Source organism: Petromyzon marinus, chromosome 58 (assembly GCF_048934315.1).
Source record: "Petromyzon marinus isolate PM22_M1 ecotype Great Lakes invasive population chromosome 58, UKy_Petmar_22M1.pri1.0, whole genome shotgun sequence".
In the NCBI taxonomy this organism is placed as follows: domain Eukaryota; kingdom Metazoa; phylum Chordata; class Hyperoartia; order Petromyzontiformes; family Petromyzontidae; genus Petromyzon; species Petromyzon marinus.
The window spans coordinates 10,149,948-10,171,827 of record NC_133724.1 but is presented as its reverse complement, the minus strand read 5'-3'; the positions used below and the strand labels follow the sequence as shown (position 1 = coordinate 10,171,827).

The 21,880-nt window shown below is 48.2% G+C and overlaps 1 long non-coding RNA gene across 1 annotated transcript; it reads left to right on the top strand.

Annotated features, from left to right (window-relative positions):
- The first annotated feature begins 1,415 nt into the window (after positions 1 to 1,415).
- On the top strand, positions 1,416 to 21,564 carry LOC142905761 (uncharacterized). The gene is made up of 2 exons (XR_012929793.1): positions 1,416 to 1,693; positions 19,282 to 21,564. It is a non-coding gene; the product is annotated as an uncharacterized LOC142905761 (long non-coding RNA).
- The last annotated feature ends 316 nt before the right edge of the window (positions 21,565 to 21,880 follow it).

Here is a 21,880-nt window from a genome sequence, read left to right as displayed (position 1 = left end):
TCAGTAAAGTTTTAGTTTCAGAAACATCAACATCGGGTTAGGGCGATTATTGCAGTAATACTTAGAAAAGGACACGCATACCTACGATTAGCACGGTTGGCTACGTACGGTGTGAAACAAGTTAAACGTACATATATACACTTGCAACAAACGGCACGATGAGCGTTGTAATAGTTGCGAGTTAACAGGTGCCTTGAATTGACAGAGGGAGGTTAATTATGATAAGAGCTTGGGAGGAGAGATGTCGGGAGGGGATTCTAAAGTGGAGCAGTGCTAAGGAAAAATCGGCTTCATTCCCTGTCGTCAGATTATCTTATTTCCTCGTTTAAAATTAAAAATAAAGTCGATGACAAACATTCCCTTTTTAGTAAACACAGCGGTTAGCGCCACGCTGCGCTACGAACCCGGTGACCTGAGTTAGATTCCCGTTCACTACCACCAACACCAGGTGACGATTATCTGAACCGATCCTGGGCCCTCTCCTCGGTCGTACCTCAGTGCGGTGTGTAAGCATCACCACTGGGGAGACAAAGGCGGCCGGGCGTGGTGTTGGCCACCCACTCCCTCGTGTGCCGTGCCCGCCTTCATCTATGCTCGCTAACAGCACTTGCCCCTACAGCCTGTGGAAGCTATACGGGAGATCGTTGTCTTTGCATGGTTGTGCGAGTAAAACTTTTGGAAGGTATCATATAACTAATTATAAAGAGTATACTGTATCTGCATTCACTTGCTTTCATCAGTTTCACAATCTAACAGAGAGGGCCCCTTGCCTCTGTAAACATCTGGCAGTTCGCCTGCATTGCTGCAAGCAAAGCGTGGCTCTGTGTAACAAAGACATTGATTATTTACGCAGATAATCTCACCCAGAGCTATAAGAACGCTGGCGAAGAGATTTGAACAACACGGACGTCTATAATAAGTGCCTCATTCGGAAGGATGTTGAACTTCGTTCGCACCGTACGTCGTCAACCGAGCTTTTCGGAGGTGCGGGGGGGGGGAAGGACAACAAAATAAACGCCAAAGGAAGTTATAAATAAATGGATTTTCAATCTAGATTTAGCAAACAAAAATGTCGGGGACACGAGCATCGTACCCACTCCTGGCATTCAAATCCCTCTTCGTCGTAGTCTCTGGTGGGTTAACCATCAACCGTAACAGAACATCAACAGGCCGATTGTGGCCACGTAACCCCAAACTAAACTACGGACCATATAGTAGACCACCTTACTCGTTCAACGCAGGAGGAATATCAAAACCACGCCAGCTCTCTCTCTCTCCGGAAGCGCCTCTTGTGGCGAGCACCAGACCTCGACATTGGCATCCAGCCCCTGGACGCATCGCTGCTGCCGTGATGCGCGAGTTGAGAAGCTGTCTGCGTGTGAAGGAGGCGGATTGTTTGCCTTGTAAGTATCGACTCCGTTACTCAGGCCCCGTGGAGAGACCGGGAGAGAACGGGTGGGCCGTTCTATCGCGCGGCACGCAGTCGCCCCCCTGTCGATATCAGTCTGCGGTTTGGCCCGCGAGCTGCTCAGATTTGTATCACCTTGTGGGCGTTGCTTGTACGACGACAACAACAGCAGCAGCGTGAATATAAATCGGCGGCGGCAGGGGCACGCAGACTCGAGCAGTGAACTCTCTGCGCGCCACGCCGCCGCTTCTGTTGCTGCTGGAGGTCGCCTATCTTCGCTACAAGGTTCTATAGTTCACATTCCTCTCTCTCTCTCTCATTGCTTTGTTAATTCCACTTGAGTGACTAGCAGAAAAACAAACGGATGCCGCCTGCGTCACCTATAACTCCGCGTTTCATAATCGATTCGATTATTTGCTACGAAAGCCCACGTTTTGAATGTAAGTTGAACTTCTTTCGCACTGTACGTAGCCAACCGTGCTAGTCTTACGTTATCTATAGCTATTCCATGAAGTGTATCACCGTTACTCGTGGCGCACCGAAGGCATTTGGCGTCGGCGTAGACCGTGAAGCCTGTTCTCATATAACGCAATCGTAGTTGCGTTCCTGAAGAACACCGCGTTATGGAAAAATCGCGTTAAAATAAATAATATATAATATACGGGATAGAGCGCAGTGCGCCATAACCCGTGAGATGCGTACGCAGGCTGAACAAAGACTGAGGTTGAGCGTGGGTAGCATCTCGAATCATCCAGCAGCATCCCAACGCCTTGTGGTGATTTTACGGTACGACCGCTTATTCCTACTTGCACTGCGAAGCAGTTCCGTTCACTCAATCGCATTATATCCAATTCGCATCCGCGTTATATATTTTAAAAAAATTTCCGAAATACATTCATTGCATTATATTCAATTCGCGTTATGAAAGCTACACGCGGCGTTACGGGAGAACAGACCGTGTAAGAAGCGCGAAAAATAAGTGGATAATTCGCCTCCTCTGCCGGAATGATGCGCTGCCAGCAGGCCTGCTGGTTGATGGAGAGTGCCCGCAAAGCGTGTGCTAGACATTGCCGTCCGCAGCTCTGTGTCCTTGTGGACGTTGCGGCCGAATCGTCATGTGCTTCACGTATCGGCTCCAGCGGCCACCCTGGTTAATACTGCGGATGCATTAACCACGACGATTACGACACGACGCCTGCTCCACCGTTGGCGTAAAAAAGTTCCGTGACGTCATCCCAACTTTACGGATAAAAGATTGTCGACATTTGACAAATTACACCGCACTCATTCGGAATTTTAAACGTGGCAGTATCGGCTCCCTCTATGCGAAAACGTGGCAGGACCCTCTTGAAAACGAGTCACTAGACTCAAAGCAGCTTTCATGGGGAAAATACTATTCATAATATTGAAAATGTTTGTACGCATATTTGTCTTTGTTAGATATGAAAATTGAAGAAATTGCGTAACCTCTCTCATCTCACTCCACTCACCTCCACGCACTATCCTACCTCTCCCCTCTCATCACACTCCACTGCCCTTCATGCATTATCCTACCTCTCCCGTCTCATCTCGCTTCACTCTCCTTAAAACACTGTACTACCTCTCATCTCACTCCACTCTCCTCCACACACTTTTCAACCTCTCCCCGCTTCTCTCACTCCACTGTCCTCCACACGCTCTCCTACCTCTCCCCTCTCATCCATCTCACTCCACCCTCCACACACTCTCATACCTCTCATTTCACTGCACTCCCCTCCACATACTCCCCTAGTTCTTATCTCACACCACTCCCCTCCACACATTCTCCCACCTCTCCCCTCTCATCTCACTCAGCTCCCCTCCACACACTCTCCTACCTCTCCCTTCTCATCTCACCCCACTCCCCTCCAGACACTATCCTGCCTCTGCCGTGTTCTCTCACTCCACTCTCCCCCATGCACTCTCCTACCTCTCATCTCACCACACTCTCCTCCACGCAGTCTCCTGTCTCCCCTCTCATCTCACTTCACTCCCCTCCACACCATCTCCTACCTCCCCATCTCATCTCACTGCACTCCTCCACATACTCTCCTGTTTCTTCCCTCTCATATCACTCCACTCTCCTGCACACAATCCCCTACCGCTCCCCTCTCACCTCACTTCACTCCCCTCCACGCACTCTCCTACCTCTCATCTCATTCTAATCTCCTACACACTCTCTTACCTCTCCCGTCTCATCTCACTCTACTCCCCTCCACACACTCTTCTAACTGTCCCTTCTCATCTCACTTTATTCTCCGACCTCTCCCCTCTCAGGTCACTCCACTCTCTGGCACGCTGTTGTCTCGGCTCCTTACAAATCCGCCCACAGTCAACGTTCGTTGCATGGGAGGAGGTCGCTCCTTCTCGCCTTTTGCTCCTCGGAGTCTGAAATTATCTTCCCTCTTCCTGTAACTCTTTGGTTATTTAAGTAATAGCCATGGATATTTTTTTTATTGGGCTCTTCTGAGGGAGCATCTTTCATTATTTAAAATCTCGTTTGTTTTTATTGCAACGTAATATAAACTGAATAAACTGTTCACCTTGAGCAGCAGCACTGTCGCGAGACCCAGCCTCACCCAGCCAGCCACGCCTCGAGCGTCTTGCGCTCACCACTCAGAAACTAAACTCAACAATGTTTTTTTTTAATTTGACCAGGTAAGGCCCACTGAGCTCTCTATATATTTTTCAGAAGCGACCTGGCTTTTAAAAATGATAGTTCAACGAAGTGGCTTATCGCCTGAAAACTTCCAAAAGCCAAATTCTCTAGACGCGCGTTGATTCTAAATCAGGAGGTGTCCTCATATACACACAACCTTGTTAAACCTATTCACGAACAACGTCTTGATCTAGTCCAAAGGAACTCGAACCTAGTCGAGCATAAACACCACCAATTGTTTTCCTAGCCGCATCGAGCTCGCTCATCGCTTCTCGTGTCCCCTCTGTTGAAGCGACTGGAGGTGCGGTTCCATTGAGGCGCTATTTTATAAAAGTGTATTATTATATATACGAGCTTTCATGTGTGCGATTATTCTGGGAAATCCACTGGCTCTTGCCATGTCCGATGGAGTGGTATGCTTACCGACCGCAGAACGGGCTGCTCTGAATGTAATTTCTTCGATCATCTGTGTAGACACGCGCATGGGTTTTCAGAGATTGCTGAAATATCCAACGTGAATATTCATGGTGAAAAATTATAATAGGTTTTACATTTTCTGACAATAAAACAGGCGGTGTTAAAATGTTCAAACACCAAATTTAAAATTTCGCAAGACGTCGTGTCTGCATTAACCACACATGTGGAAAAACATGCAATGGAACAGGCTCTGATAATATATGTATTGTCTTTGAAACTACACCAGAGACAGCCTTCTTTATTGCCTTGTCTCACCACCAGTGTTAGACCAGAGAACGCCAAAAGGCGAACAGTACAAAGATAATGCAAGTAACAGAACACTTACATATATTAATAATATTATTATTTTGTTTGTTTACACAGGAAAGCCTCAATGAGTCTCAAAGCTACTTTTCACGAGGGTCCTTCCAAGTTTTCATATGAGAGGGACGATGATTGCTATTTTTTTTAAACCCGATTGAGTTATTTGCCGTTATATTGTTTTTAAATTTGGCACATTTGGCCTAATCTTACAAATGACGCCATGGAATCTCTAACGTCATACTGAGTAGCACGTTGCGTGTGGCACTTATACGGTTATTACACCAAGCAGTATTAACCAGGGCGGCCGCTGCAATGGAAACGTGAACGTATGCTATAACAAGAAGCGGTGAACGCGCTACCGCTGGTCCACATTATTACCCATAAAATACCGAGCATTTAATACGTAGATCACTTAACACATAGAGCGCTTAATACATAGATCGCTTAACACTTAGATATCTTAACACTTATATCTCTTAACACATAGAGGACTTAACACAAATATTACTTCACACATAGAGGACTTAACACGTAATTATCACGTGTGTTTTGCTGTAACCAGTTCTTATTATCCAGGTCCCCATAGAAAATGAGCAATTACTTACCAATGGGTTTTACCTGGGCCAAAATAAATCTAAAGCTAAACATAGTTAAATTTCGATTTAAAGCTTTCGTGACTGCAATGATTCATCTTCTTTGGTTCTTTCGGTAAAGTCACGTAGAATGAGAATAAAATAATAAATTGATAAAATAAAATAACACAATAATATTTTATTTTATCAATTTATTATTTTATTCTCATTCTACGTGACTTTACCGAAAGAACCAAAGAAGATAAACATAGTTAACTTAACACAGAGCTCTTAACACGGGCAAACACGCTATGATAGTTTACACTTATGAATGAAAATACCACATACACGGCACTAGATATCATGTAAACACATGTATAATTCTCCTATAGTTAATTCGCTGGCGTAAATGACGCTATAAATTGGATAATGTTAAGAGCAACAGAATTAAGTCTTCAATATCTTCACGTCTCGCTGCAAAAGGCACACACACAAATAGCCTAAACAGAATTTTGGGGCATGTGCTGTTAGCGAGCACCTATCAAGGTCGGCACAGCACACAAAGGGGTGGGTAGCCAGCCGTCTTTGTCTCCCAGGTGGCGATGTTTACACACTGGACCAGGTACTCAATTTATAACTAACTCAAACATGGGGAGGCTCAGAACTGGTTCAGATAATCGTTACTGGCGTTGACTATGAGCGGGAATCGAGCTCGGGTCGCGTGGATCATAGCGCAGCGCGCTAACCGCTAGACTACTGCTCCCCATGCAGTATATATACACACATATATAAATGTCTACTTGATCACACACACACACACGCATATCTAGCTACATATATAATTATATACTTGATCACACACATATTATCTAAATATATAATTATATACTTGATTACACACTTATATATAGCTCCATATATAATTATCTTTTTGATCACACATACACACAAATATAATCTGCATATATAATCATCTACTTGATAAACGCGCGCGTGCACACGCCCACGTGTAATGAATGACCGTGACCCCGTGTGTGGAGGGCAACTGGAGCGAGCCCCCCTCTCATTCACCGTGTTTGACTTTGTTTACCTCACTTGCTGAACACAGGGCCCAAAGGCCAGCAATAAATTGTAAATAATAAGTCTTAACACGAAGTGTGCAGATTATCGCCTTCTCGTCATCATCATCGTCACGATCCATGGGCAGATAGCCCATAGTAGTAGGTATCCACTACACATTTTGTCATTTGTTTCCACTTTCCTGTCTGTTTTGTAGTGCCAATACGCGGAAGTTGTGCGCACATCTTTCTGGCACCAATCAATCTCTTATGTCTTCCTCAAGCCATTCTCTGTTTGGTTCTTCTTTCTGGTTCCTTCCATTTTTCCAAACACCTTGAATTTTCCTGTTGTTGTCCATACTTCTACTGAATGTGTCAAAATCGTGCCAGTTTCCTTCTCATCACCGCCTTCGCTGATATATTTTTAATTTGCGTGCGTGGGTATCTTCTGCTGTCAAATGATTCTCACGTTTAGTTTCTCATCACATTTTTTTCAAACCTTGGTTTCGTATTTTTTGACGCTATTGGGTTTATATCTTGAATTTGCTTTTTGTCGCGCACCTCTCCCTGGGACAAGAGACCAGCCAGAGCCTCTCCCTGGGACAAGAGAGCAGCCAGAGCCTCTCTCTGGGACAAGAGACCAGCCAGAGCCTCTCCCTGGGACAAAAGACCAGACAGAGCCTTTCCCTGGGACAAGAGACCAGACAGTGCCTCTCCACGTGTGACCCTTTCCCATTGCCAATAAAAAATTTTGGTGGCTCAGAGGTCAGAGCCGCTGGGCCAGCACCACTGAGACCCTGGGTTCGAATCCAAGTTTCAGCCACTGTCGTGAGTTTACTGTAGTGAGTTTATGGTCTCAACCTGGTTACCAATGGCTGATACAGAGACCCACAGACTCATATATAGACTCACATCGAGACATAAATGCGCAGAAAGACCCATACTCTCACATAGAGTCCCAAAGACTCACACAAAGACCCATATACACTACTCTTTGGTTATTTCGGTAAAGTCACGTAGGTATAAAATATATACACTACTCAACAGAGATACATATGTAGTGATGTACTCACACGGACACTCTTAGCTTTTCTGCTGTGTCACTTTATTTACCTCACATCCAATGTGGATGCTCCTCACTGACACTAACACACACACACACCCTTGTTGTGTGTGTTAGCTATCTCTCACTAAATACTCCGCTAACTCTCTCACTCAATACTCTGCTAACCCTCTCACTCAATACTCCGCTAACTCTCTCACTCAATGCTCCACTAACTCTCTCCTGCTTCCCTCACACCTTCACCCTTGTCCATGCCCCCAGCAAGGGATTAGCCAACACTGCTGGGGAGGACGAGGTGAGGAGGGTGAGATCCCAGGCATCTTCTCCGCGACTCGTGTTTTTCATCCCTTGAGCACCAACCAACCAACTCCCCGTGTTGCTCCGCACACTCCCTTATATCTCCCTCCTCATTTGGGGTCCTCACTTACCCCCAATTAAGCTGGCGCCTCCCCGGCGCCTCCAGCACATGCTTTCTCTCTCTTATCGTCTCCATCTCCCGCCTCTCTGGCGTCTACCCCGTGTTCCAACGCTTTGCACCTGCTCGTCCCCAGATGCACCCGCTCGATTAATGCTTCTCCACCTAATTGCTGCCGCCTCTCCGGTGACTACTTCATGTCTCGACGCTTGCACCTGTTCGTCCCCAATTGCCCCCACTCAATCGCTGCTTCTCCCCCTAATTGCTGCCGACTCTCCGGCACCAATCCATGTCCCCCCGTTTACACCTGCTCGACCTCAGTTGCACCCTCTCTTTGCTAACCCCCGGCCGTTACGCCACAACACATAGACTCACATATACACCTTTAGAATCACACAGAGACCCATAGACTCACACAGAGACCCATAGACTCACAGAGACTCATATGCTCGCATAGAGACCCATAGATTAACGTAAACCGGATGTGAGTTAACTGGTTATCAATGGTTGATGTAGAGACCCATAGACTCAAACAAAGAACCATATACCCTACTCAACATATACCCTATTCAACATAGACACATAGGCATATAGACTCACACAGACACCCATAGACTTACGTAGACTGAGTTGGTCTTACACCAACTCAGTTTACGTGTTGCCAACGAAAGGGCACACTGAGCTATATAGCTTTTTTAAAAAGCGACCAGGCCAAAAATGATAGCACAACGGAGTAGCTTATCATCACGTGGAATTTTATAGCAGCCAAATACTCTAAACTCGTGCCGTTGATTCTAAATGTGGAGGGAAAAACCGGACACCGAGAAAAATCCACGCGACCACAGGGAGGAGAGAGACACAGACTCCAAATATAAATCTTGCGTGAGGATTCGGATCAAACCCACGACCTCCTGTATACCAGACGAGGTAGTTAACATCTCATAGCCATCGCGGCGCTCCTCAACACATTCGCCAATAACACTGTGGCCCTAAAAAGGAAGAGCATATTCTATGCGACGTTTCGGGTAACGGTCCTTTTACATATATATTTATCTTATGCGGTCGCTTGTGCGCCACAGCACAAGCGCAGTATCGCCGAATGACTCATCGCGTAAAAAATAAATAACACGTTGCGTTTTGCACTTATATACTGCGGCAGCAGGTCAGCTCTGGGAATGAATGACGTCGTCGTCGTTGTCGTGTTTTGGCTGTCCTTCAGCCTCTTGGATTTTATTTTTCTGCCCGCCCACCCACGCAGTCCCTCCCTCTCTCGCGGCGGACATGCGCGGCTCTCGTTAAAGACTTAGGAGCAGAGCGAAACATGCGAGGCGGTTCTACGCGTGGCGCGATGATCACACGTGGGCGAGCCTCATCGGCACCTCGCCTCACTCGTGTCAAAGCCGACTGCTCGCTTCTATTTATTTTACTTGTTTTTTTATTTTACCAGGTAGGCCCCATTGAGCTAGATACTGCAGCTCTTTTTCAAATAGCTCAATGAAGTGGCTTATCGTGTGGAAATGAACAGCAGCCAAATCATTCTGAACGCACGTTGATTCTAAATGTGGAGGAAAAACTCAGACCTGGAGAAAAAAATCATGTGACCATGGGAAGAGAGAGAGAAAGAGAGACACGCAAACTACAAATATACAGCCGGCATCAGGGTCGGGATCAAACCCACGAACTCTTGTATACCAGGCGAAGGAGTTAACATCTCCTAGCCACCGTGGCAACATCTGCATTTGCCCGCTGTGTGGCAGAGACACGGTTGATTGTTTTGCTTCACAGTTTCAATATACCCCAACACGACGGTTTATCTATTCAAACGTAATATAATTTATCTATCAACCTGGCTTGATAACAGTTTCCATCTAATTTTTTTTACCCAACTCCGCACACGTCATTTGGACGTTTGATGTCCGTCCGACCTAGCAAGCCAGTCAGCTAAACTTTAAAAAAATACGTCACTTTTTGCAAGGCATCAAATCTGCATTAACCACATATACTCGCGGCAAAACATGCAAACAAAAATGCTCTGATAATTTGCTAGAAGGGTAAAATCTAATCTTATTTTTACATCATATTTGCTACTGGCAAAAAAAAGTCCCATTCGATACTCTACGACTCCGGCTTCCTACTTTTTTCAACAATCGATATTCGTAAAGGGCCTCCTCTCTTTGGAAGTACACGACCCCCATAAACAATCTAGCAAAAGAGATCGCATCACGGAGAAACCAGATCGCTCGAGACGAACGATGACGCAGTGGGGGACACTTCACAGTGGCGTGAATGCGCTCGCACGGCGTGCGTCTGCCGGCTTTGACGCATCGCCTCCGCTCCCGACAGCCCATCGGAACTTTCCACGAAGGGACCCGCGAGTGCGTTGCAACCCACGCAGTGGACGCGCGCACGCTCACGCGGCCCCGCGAGATGGGAATCGCGCGTGCGTGATGCGCGGAGGCTTGCTGATGATGAGATGTTGGTTGACCTTCTTTGGTTCTTTCGGTAAAGTCACCACGTAGAATGAGAGTAAAATAATAAATTGATAAAATAAAATAACACAATAATATCCTCGCGACGTTTCGGCCACAACACAAGCGGCCTTCAGTCAGGTGAAGGGGACGAGACTGTCTGGAGGTTGAACTTCTTTGGCACAGTACGTAGTCGACCGTGCTGATGTATGTATTTTGAACTTCTTTCGCACCGTACGTAGCCAACCGTGCTGTATGTTGAACATTTCACACCGTACGTAGTCAACCGTGCTAATGTATTTAAGTTGAACTTCTTTCGCACCGTAACGCAGCCAACCGAGCTAATCTATGTTGAACTTCTTTCGCACCGTACGTAGCCAAACCGAGCTAAGCTATTTATGCTGAACTTATTTCGCACCGTACGTAGTCAACCGTGTTGACGTATTTATGTTGAAGGTCGTTCGCGCCGTGTGTGGGAGGCGTGAGGATGTGTGTATGTATGTGGTGCTGGCCACCCACCTTTCGGGCCTTCATAGGTGGTCGCTAACAGCACTTGCCCCAATAGTTTGTTAAGGCTATACGTGGGATTTTTGTTTTGTTTGTGTACCTACGTGAGGTTGTGTGTGAGAGCTGGTGTGTGTGTGATTGCGATAGCGGGAGCGAGGCTGCTGCGGTTAGGCTGTGTGCGCGTTGAAATTGAGTGTGCGTGTGAGATTGCGTGCTGGTGTTTGTGTGTGAGAGTGTTTGTGTGAGATTGCGTGCTGGTGTTTGTGTGTGAGAGTGTTTGTGTGAGATTGCGTGCTAGTGTTTGTGTGTGTGAGAGTGTGCGTGTGAGATTGAGTCACCGCTATCGCCACCCCCAATCGCTCCCCACTCGGCGAGGACGGCAGTCGGGCACGCTTACTCTCCGTTCACACGACAACGCGGGCACCCTGAAGAGAAAGGATTGTCAGAGGCTTCGCGACTGCTTTGTGCCTGATTCGCGACTGGTGAGTGAGTGATTCGTGACTGGTGAGTGCGTGATTCGCGACTGGTGAGTGCCTGATTCGCGACTAGTGAGTTCGTGATTCGCGACTGGTGAGTGAGTGATTCACGACTGGTGAGTGCGTGATTCGCGACTGGTGAGTGCGTGATTCTCGACTGGTGAGTGAGTGATTCACGACTGGTGAGTGATTCACGACTGGTGAGTGCGTGATTCGCGACTGGTGAGTGCCTGATTCGCGACTGGTGAGTTCGTGATTCGCGACTGGTGAGTGAGTGATTCACGACTGGTGAGTGCGTGATTCACGACTGGTGAGTGCGTGATTCACGACTGGTGAGTGCGTGATTCGCGACTGGTGAGTGCGTGATCCGCGACTGGTGTGAGTGATTCACGACTGGTGAGTGCGTGATTCACGACTGGTGAGTGCCTGATTCGCGACTGGTGAGTGCGTGATTCGCGACTGGTGAGTGATTCGCGACTGGTGAGTGCCTGATTCGCCACGGGTGAGTGCGTGATTCGCGACTGGTGTGTGCCTGATTTGCGACTGGTGAGTGAGTTATTCGCGACTGGTGAGTGAGTGATTCGCGACTGGTGAGTGCGTGATTCGCGGCTGGTGAGTAATTCGCCACTGGTGAGTGCGTGATTTGCGACTGGTGAGTGAGTAATTCGCCACTGGTGAGTGAGTGATTCGCCACTGGTGAGTGAGTGATTCGCCACTGGTGAGTGCGTGATTCGCGACTGGTGAGTGCGTGATTCGCGACTGGTGAGTGCGTCATTCGCGACTGGTGAGTGATTCGCGACTGGTGAGTGAGTGATTCGCGACTGGCGAGTGAGTGATTTGCGACTGGTGAGTTCGTGATTCGCGACTGGTGTGAGTTATTCGCGACTGGTGAGTGCGTGATTCGCGACTGGTGAGTGAGTGATTCGCCACTGGTGAGTGAGTAATTCGCCACTGGTGAGTGCGTGATTCGCGACTGGTGAGTGAGTGATTCGCGACTGGTGAGTGCGTCATTTGCGACTGGTGAGTGAGTTCGCGACTGGTGTGTGAGTGATTCGCGACTGTTGAGTGATTCGCGACTGTTGAGTGATTCGCGACTGGTGAGTGCGTCATTCGCGACTAGTGAGTGATTCGCGACTTGTGTGTGAGTGATTCGCGACTGGTGAGTGATTCGCGACTGGTGATTGAGTGATTCGCGACTGGTGTGTGAGTGATTTGCGACTGGTGAGTGATTCGCGACTGGTGAGTGATTCGCGACTGGTTAGTGCGTGAATCGCGACTTGGGTGAGTGATTCGCGACTGGTGAGTGCCTGATTCGCCACGGGTGAGTGCGTGATTCGCGACTGGTGTGTGCCTGATTTGCGACTGGTGAGTGAGTGATTCGCGACTGGTGAGTGAGTGATTCGCGACTGGTGAGTGCGTGATTCGCGGCTGGTGAGTAATTCGCCACTGGTGAGTGCGTGATTTGCGACTGGTGAGTGAGTAATTCGCCACTGGTGAGTGAGTGATTCGCCACTGGTGAGTGAGTGATTCGCCACTGGTGAGTGCGTGATTCGCGACTGGTGAGTGCGTGATTCGCGACTGGTGAGTGCGTCATTCGCGACTGGTGAGTGATTCGCGACTGGTGAGTGAGTGATTCGCGACTGGTGAGTGAGTGATTCGCGACTGGTGAGTGCGTGATTCGCGGCTGGTGAGTAATTCGCCACTGGTGAGTGCGTGATTTGCGACTGGTGAGTGAGTAATTCGCCACTGGTGAGTGAGTGATTCGCCACTGGTGAGTGAGTGATTCGCCACTGGTGAGTGCGTGATTCGCGACTGGTGAGTGAGTGATTCGCGACTGGTGTGTGCGTCATTCGCGACTGGTGAGTGCGTCATTCGCGACTGGCGAGTTCGTGATTCGCGACTGGTGAGTGCGTGATTCGCGACTGGTGAGTGAGTGATTCGCGACTGGTGAGTGCGTCATTTGCGACTGGTGAGTGAGTTCGCGACTGGTGTGTGAGTGATTCGCGACTGTTGAGTGAGTTATTCGCGACTGGTGAGTGCGTCAATCGCGACTAGTGAGTGATTCGCGACTGGTGAGTGAGTGATTCGCGACTGGTGATTGAGTGATTCGCGACTGGTGTGTGAGTGATTTGCGACTGGTGAGTGATTCGCGACTGGTGAGTGCGTGATTCGCGGCTGGTGAGTGAGTGATTCGTGACTGGTGTGTGAGTGATTCGCAACTGGTGAGTGAGTGATTCACGACTGGTAAGTGAGTGATTCGCGACTGGTGAGTGAGTGACTGGTGTGTGAGTGATTCGCGACTAGTGAGTGATTCGCGACTCGTGAGTTCGTGATTCGCGACTGGTGTGTGCGTGATTTGCGACTGTTGTGAGTGATTCGCGACTGGTGAGTTCGTGATTCGCGACTGGTGTGTGCGTGATTTGCGACTGGTGTGAGTGATTCACCACTGGTGAGTGAGTGATTCACGACTGGTGAGAGTAATTCGCAACTGGCGAGTGCGTGATTCGCGATTGGTGAGTGCGTCATTTGCGACTAACACGTGATTCGCGATTGGGGTGTGAGAAATTCGCGACTGGTGAGTGAGTGATTCGCGATTGGTGTGTGAGTGATTCGCGATTGGTTGGTGAGTGATTCGCGACTGATGAGTGAGTGATTCGCGACTGGTGTGTGAGTGATTTGCGACTGGTGAGTGATTCGCGACTGGTGAGTGCGTGATTCGCGGCTGGTGAGTGAGTGATTCGTGACTGGTGTGTGAGTGATTCGCGACTGGTGAGTGAGTGATTCACGACTGGTGAGAGTAATTCGCGACTGGCGAGTGCGTGATTCGCGACTGGTGAGTGAGTGATTCGTGACTGGTGTGTGAGTGATTCGCGACTGGCGAGTGCGTGATTCGCGACTGGCGCGTGAGTGATTCGCGACTGGTCAGTGCGTGAGTGATTCGCGACTGGTGAGTTCGTGATTCGCGACTGGTGAGTGAGTGATTCGCGACTGGTGAGTGCGTGATTCGCGACTTATGTGTCTGTTCTCCAATAATGTGGCGGTAGTTGCATTCCTGAAGAACACCGCGCCGTGGAAATATCGCCTTATAATAAATAAGATATAGTATAGGAGTTAAAACACAGTCCACGATAGCATGTGAGATGCGTAATGCAGGCTGAACAAAAACTGACGTTGCGTGTGGGTAGCATCCAGAAGCATCCCAACGCCTTGTGTGGTGATGCTACGCAACGTAGTTTTGTTCGCTCTATTGCGTTATATCGATTTCACGTCCACATTGTAAAAAAATGTATTCCCTACTACGTTAATCGCGTTATAGCCAATTCGAGTTGTAAATACACGCAGCATTATAGGAGAACGGAATATACTCAGATTCACAATTACAGTGAGACTCCCCCCACTCCCCGGTTTACGTCGTGAGGGGATGCGTTCCTAAAAGTTGCGTCCACGAATATTGAAACGACGTCAATCAAAGCGATATACAGGGTAGTAGTAGTAGTGGGTGGTGGATGTGAAGGCTGAGAGTTGACGGATAATGAAGACTGGATGGACGACGATGCTGTCAGCGACGTAAGCGTGTGGGGGTTGAGGCGACGCATCTCGGGTAGCGGTGTTTAGAATAAAGTGACGACGTGTTTGCCAAATGATGTAAAAGGGGCAAGACATAAATCGGGGTATTAGTTCACTTCCTGTTGGGTCAGACCAGGGGTTGCCAACCTGCGGCTCTTTGAATACTGCGTTTTTTTGTTTTTACAAAAAAATAAAAACAATTTTGCTTGCCGATCCCCCTGGGTTAGATCGTCGTGCGGGTATTGATGCCCGGTGATGTTGGATGTTATCTCCAGAAAAACGTCGTGGAAATAATTTACAAAAAATGCTACTTGGCATTTTGTTGAAAAACCAAGACCATTGGAATTTTTTTCTCATGACATGACAACTCGATTTAATGGGTTCTATCAAGTGATGTAGGGGTTAGTGTCAAAGGAATAATGCCACTATACCGACACGATCTGACCCAACAAAATAAGATCGTCATCAATCACGTGCTTATCTTGCGGTGAGGTTTCTCGTCTGCTGATCATCATTGCGATCCATGGGCCATAGGTGTCCACTGCACATTTCGTTATTTGTTTCCACTTTCCTCTGTCTTGTGCCAATTTGCTCAAGTAGTGGCCACCTTTTTCTGGCACGAATCTCTTATGTAGACGTCAAGCCATTCTCTGTTAGGTCTTCCTCTCTTTCTGGTTCCTTCCATTACTTCCTACATATGTGTCAAAATAGTGCCAGTTTCCTTCTAATCACTGCCTGCATCATCATGATCATCAGGTCGTCTTATATGTGCGACCTTTCTCTTCCTTCTACGTTGGTTGCTCTTTGGGTCCAGCTTAGATGCAGCAGTATCCTTCTGTAGCAATACATTTCTAGTGCTATCTTATCTGCGTTTTTTTTTAAATCTCCAAGCCTCGCAGGCATACAAATCTGTACTGAACAAGCATGTTCTTAAAATATTCAGTTTGGTTGTGTAGCTGATCTCCTTGCTTTTCCATATGTTGTTGAATCCTGCCATTACTCCTTTTTCCTTTGCGAACGTCTATCTTATGTCTGTCGTAGAGTCGTTGTCCCATGTCAGTAGACTTCCCAAGTATACAAATTCCTTTACATTCACAGTCTTGCTAATTTCCATTCCTTATTTTTCAACGTTCTCCCTTCCGAAGACCATTGTCTTTGTCTTTTCCACATTAATCCTCAGTCCTGCATCCTGCACTGACTTATTCAGCGTATGAACAGTTTCCTGCAGTGCTATGCAGAATTTTCTTCCATCAGATCTACGTCGTCAATTACAGATTTGAATTAACGTTGCCTTTAGGTGAGGGGTCACTCGGGGCTTCCAGAGGCAGATGGCAGCAGTGAACGCTGATGGCCGTGCTGTACCGATGAATCATACTGAGGACGAAACTGGTCCACAGCTGTGCCTCTGTTTCACAGTCGCCTGTTAGCACGGCGACATTGTCTCCTCAGCTCGTTAAGTCGGCGGTCTTACCATAGACAAAACGGCCACAGAACATACGGTGAGTTGATTTGAGCTGGTGGTCTGTAACAAGGCTGAAAGCACTTGCAGGTGCAGCAATGCTGCACACCTCTGCGTGCTCCAGTGGAAGCTGAGAGCCGCACGTGTTAAAAAAAAAAGACTCTCAGTGGCTTAGCGAGGCGCGGCTAACTCAGGAATCGGTCCCATAGCCATGCACTCCGTGTTTTCCCGAAGTCTTCATTGTAACTCTCTGCAGGTCATTCCCATCAACCTACGTTAGGGGGAGCGAGTACGCAGCGGTTAGCACACTGCTCAAGTGTCTCATCCACGGCTCACATGTCTCAACCACCGCTCACGTGTCTCAACTACCGCTCACGTGTCTCACCGCTGCTCACGTCTCTCAACCACTGCTCACGTGTCTCACCGCTGCTCACGTGTCTCAACCACCGCTGCTCACGTGTCCCAACCACCACTCACGTGTCTCACCCCTGCTCACGTGTGTCAACCCTGCTCACGTGTCTCAACCACCGCTCACGTGTCTCACCCCTGCTCACGTGTCTCAACCCTGCTCACGTGTTTCAACCACCGCTCACGTGTCTCAACCACCGCTCACGTGTCTCACTGCTGCCCACGTGTCTTATCCACCGCTCACGTGTCTCAACCACTGCTCACGTGTCTCAACCACAGCTCACGTGTCTCAACCACCGCTCACGTGTCTCAACCACCATTCACGTGTCTCACTGCTGCCCACGTGTTTCAACCACTGCTCATGTGTCTCAACCACCGCTCACGTGTCTCACCTCTGCTCACGCGTCACACCCCTGCTCACGTGTCTCAACCACGGCTCACGTGTCTCAACCACCATTCACGTGCCTCACTGCCGCCCACGTGTCTCAACCACCGCTCACGTGTCTCAACCACCGCTCACGTGTCTCACCTCTGCTCACGTGTCTCACCCCTGCTCACGTGTCTCAACCACCGCTGCTCACGTGTCCCAACCACCACTCACATGTCTCAACCACCGCTCACGTGTCTCAACCACCGCTCACGTGTCTCACCTCTGCTCACGCGTCACACCCCTGCTCACGCGTCTCAACCACCGCTCACGTGTCTCAACCACCATTCACGTGTCTCACTGCTGTCCACGTGTCTCAACCACTGCTTAAGTGTCTCAACCACTGCTCACGTGTCTCACCCCTGCTCACCTGTATCACCCCTGCCCATGTAACTCAACTACTGCTCACGTGTCTCAACCACCGCTCACGTGTCTCAACATCTGTTCACGTGTCTCACCACTGCTCACGTGTCTCACTGCTACTCACATGTCTCAACTATCGCTCACGTATCTGAACCAGCATGCATGTGTTGTATGAACGGGCACTCATGATGCCGTACCCAGCGCAGCGACGCCGGTTTTACTCCGATTGCCATTTTACACGGAACGATCACTTTTGAAACTACCAGTAGTACCCTCGGTTAACGTCTCTAATCCGTTCCACGAAAACTACTGTTAAACCGAAATAACGGTTAATCTAATTCACTTATAAGTTGAAAAATTAAGTAAAATAATCACGGAGTCTGCAAGAGAGCTGTTTCCACTGCCAAAACAGAAAACGTTATAACGTAATCAAATCCAGTCGAGGTCTAAACGCTCATAGATGGATGCTGCTGATTGGCTGTGGGTATGGCTCAGCCCCACTTTCGAGTGCTCAGATTGCCCAAAATTGTCGCCATTTGAACAACATTTAAAAGTTAACTGGAAACCATGGGGTCCCTATAGGAGGCGAACCTTAACCGAAAAACTGTTAACACATGTCACTGTTAACCGAGGGACTATTGTACGCATTGCACCCTGAGCCAAGACGCTTTATAAATCTAAAATAAAAAATAAGTTGCGTAAAGAACACAGGCCGAAAGCAAAATGTCCTCGTGTGTCCAACAAATAACAGCGCGGCGGCGAAGTAACACGGCCCAAGCAACGCATACACGCGCCAGACAGACGCTAGACAGGCGCCAAACACACTGGGCACTCATCGCCAGTGACAGCAATCACTGACAGCAGCCACTTATCTGCAACCACTCAGTAGCAGCCTCATTAAAAAATCAAAATAATACATCATGGTTTAATAGTCGTAATTGCCGAGATTAATGGGCCATCGAATCACCGATATTAATAGCTGGTGGCGGTAAATTACCAGTGCCTCTAATTAATTAACGGCCACAACTGATTGTAATGACTGATCTTAATCTCGGATTCGTGATCACCGATGGTAATATTCACTAATGGTGAAGTCATCAATGATGCTAGTAATTACTAATGCTGATAATCATTGATTGTGATGACTAATGATGGTATTGCTCACGGTAGTATTCACTCATGGTAGTAATAACTTATAGTAATCGCTAATGGTAGTACGGATGAATAGTAATACATCGCTGCTAGTAATCACTGATATTAATCACTAATGATGCTATTCACTCATGGTATTAATCATTTATGCTATTAATTACCAATAGCGATCATCACAAATGATAGTACTCATGGTAGTAATCACTGATAGTATTAACGAATTGTAATATTCCCTAATGGTGGTAATGACCGATAATTATCACTGATCGTAATCACTGATTGTAATCACTCATCATGATATTCACTGATGTAGCATTCACTCATGGTAGTAATCACTAACATCAATCAATGACATCAATCACCGATAGTAATCACTGACACTGACATAAATCACTGATAGTAATCACTGACATCAATCACTAATAGTAATAATCACTGACAGTAATCACTGATTGTAACCTGCCTCACTGTGCATCCACAGCCCCTCCCGCGAGCCGTGTGGTGGAGATCACGTGAAGGGCGCCATGGGTTGGCTCAGTTCCTCGCCTCCTCCTCCCCACCTCATCCTCATCCTCCTCGTCATCGTCCTCGCCTCGTCGCGCCCGGGCAGCGCCTCGTGGAAAACGTGTGAAACGGTCACAGGCTGCACCTGCAACGAAGGGAAGAAAGAAGTGAACTGCCAATACAAGGGCTTGAAGGCCGTTCCATCTGAGATTCCTGCGGACACCGAGCCCAGCTAGGAGGAGGAGATGTTGCGGGGGACATCCGTACTCATAACGACACTAATACTTGGATTTCTACCATGACTGGTTACCGTGATGCCGATGCGCACCTGTGTTGGTGTAAACGGTCATTGTGACGTGTCGCACGCGTAAGCTGAGTGCAATGTAGAGCGAAGGCAACCCCGATCCAGACGGTGTAACATGCTCTGATGGCAAGGTCGTCAGAACAGTGACCAACGAAACCCTTAAGTATGAGTGCCCATTCGTGGAGAGTAAAAACTTTACCGATGGTCCAAGCTCCGCATCAGAAAATAAAAAACAAAGTTCTCCTCTGGCAGTGAGCGCGCCCACAGAATTCTGGAGCCTCCTCAAGTTGTCCTGCGATGTGGCGGCGTTCGGATCCCTGTCGCTGTGCGCAGCTCACCTGCTCCTGGCCGTTACCGTCATCTCGCTCATCTCCAGCCTCGTTAAGATGTTGCCCTCCCTGTCGTGACGTACAGTGCAAGCGCCCAACAGCTGTACCACCACTCCTCCATTCTCGACCGAACCCCCGCCTATCCCGCTTGCTGACCGCGAGCTTCGAGTTCGTTTCGTTGGTGGTGTATTTGTTGTTGTTGTTCACTCAATAGGGATCAATCACAACGTCATCTTCTCCTCCCAACCACCCCAGCCACCCACCCTGACCGTCTCCAGGTAGTGGCACCGAGGGTTTGATTCACGTTCATTGTTAAGACGGGGAGCGGCCAGGGCCGTGTTGAGTATGCCACAGGCTGAGCGAGCCAATCTCATATCAGGTGAAGCAGGCAAAGGACAGCCGTGGGTGTGATGGTGTTTGTATGTCGCTTTGCGTTTTGTAGCGAGGTAAAATAAAATAAAAAAAATTACAGTAATACCCCGGAGTACGTCGGGAATGCGTTCCAGAATTGTGCGACGACGTGGATTGCAACGGCGTCAATTCACGGCTAAAGGTGATTGGAGACGAAGGCTGAGAGGCGATGGATAACCAGACAGGCCGGATAACGATGCTGTCCTGCGACGTAAGTCTTGGGTTGAGGAGATGCAAATCGGGTTGTGGTGTTCATAATGCAGTGACGACGTAATTCGCGAAGCGACGTGGAAAAAGGTGGAGACCTAAGTCGGGGCATTACTGTATGACAATTATTTTCTCCAGATAGATGTCGCTATGGGTTTAGGACGCTTCTTCATTAACTGTCATGTTTGGCGAGAAAATGCTTGTTTTTTTTAAATCACATCTTATTCATGTTGCTCAGCCGTATTTTCCAATCCTCAACCTTTCTTCAATCGAGTGTTCGTGCGACGCATGCAAAGTGAGCAACAAGGCTGTGAACACGTGCGTTGTGTGTGCAACTTAAGCGTGTGTGTATGCGCAACTGTGTGTGTGTGTGCGTGCAACTCACGCATGTGTGTGTGTTTGTTGCTCAACCGCTCGTGTGCGCATTCTGTTGCTGTGTTGCTTTCGCTGCGCCGGCCACCTGCCGACAGTTCAACTCGTGCCGTCCATAAGCACACAAACTTGCGAAGACGCGCGCAGTGAGGGCGAGTGGCGCGTGGCGAAAGCTCGGCAGGAGACTTGGATACAGCCGTAAGCTTGGATACAGCGTAGACTTGGATAAAGCATAGGCGTGGATACAGCATAGACGTGGATACACCGTAGGCTTGGATACAACGTAGACGTTGATACAGCGTAGGCCTGGATACAGCGTAGGCGTGGATACAGCGTAGGCTTGGATACAACGTAGACGTTGATACAGCATATGCTTTGACACAACGTAGGCTCTATGTTAGCCAACGAGTCTCGTCGCATTCATTAGTATTGATATGTATGATGCCTATGACATATACGGTAACTTCGGTATGGCATCACGGTGAACAAAGCCTGGTCCCCCGTTTTCGACAAGAGGCAGATAGCTACGGCTTACGTGTAACCCTGCATCACGTGTGTGTCTCGGGAATGATGTTGCGTTGTTGTAGTAGTAGAAGCTTCCACGAGTGTTCATGCCAAATAAACGTGATCCTCACTCTTTGGCCCTCACCCACGAGTGTGTATTTCCGAATACATTTCTAGCCCACGTTTTATCGTCACATCGTCATTTGTTTTGGAATTAACACTGCAATGAATGTTTCAGATCATTATTCGCTGACCTCACAGCATTTTGACCTCTAGATGTCCAATGTCACACGGGACTGTAGTCGTGAATGGACAGCCGTTAGCTCCCGAATGTCGGAGCAGTGAAGATTCGTTACCTTCATAACAGATTTTATTTGCAATGACGTCTGTGTTTTAAACACAGCTCTGGTTCTGGAAACTGTCCCTTCTTAGTATTTCAACAGAAAGAC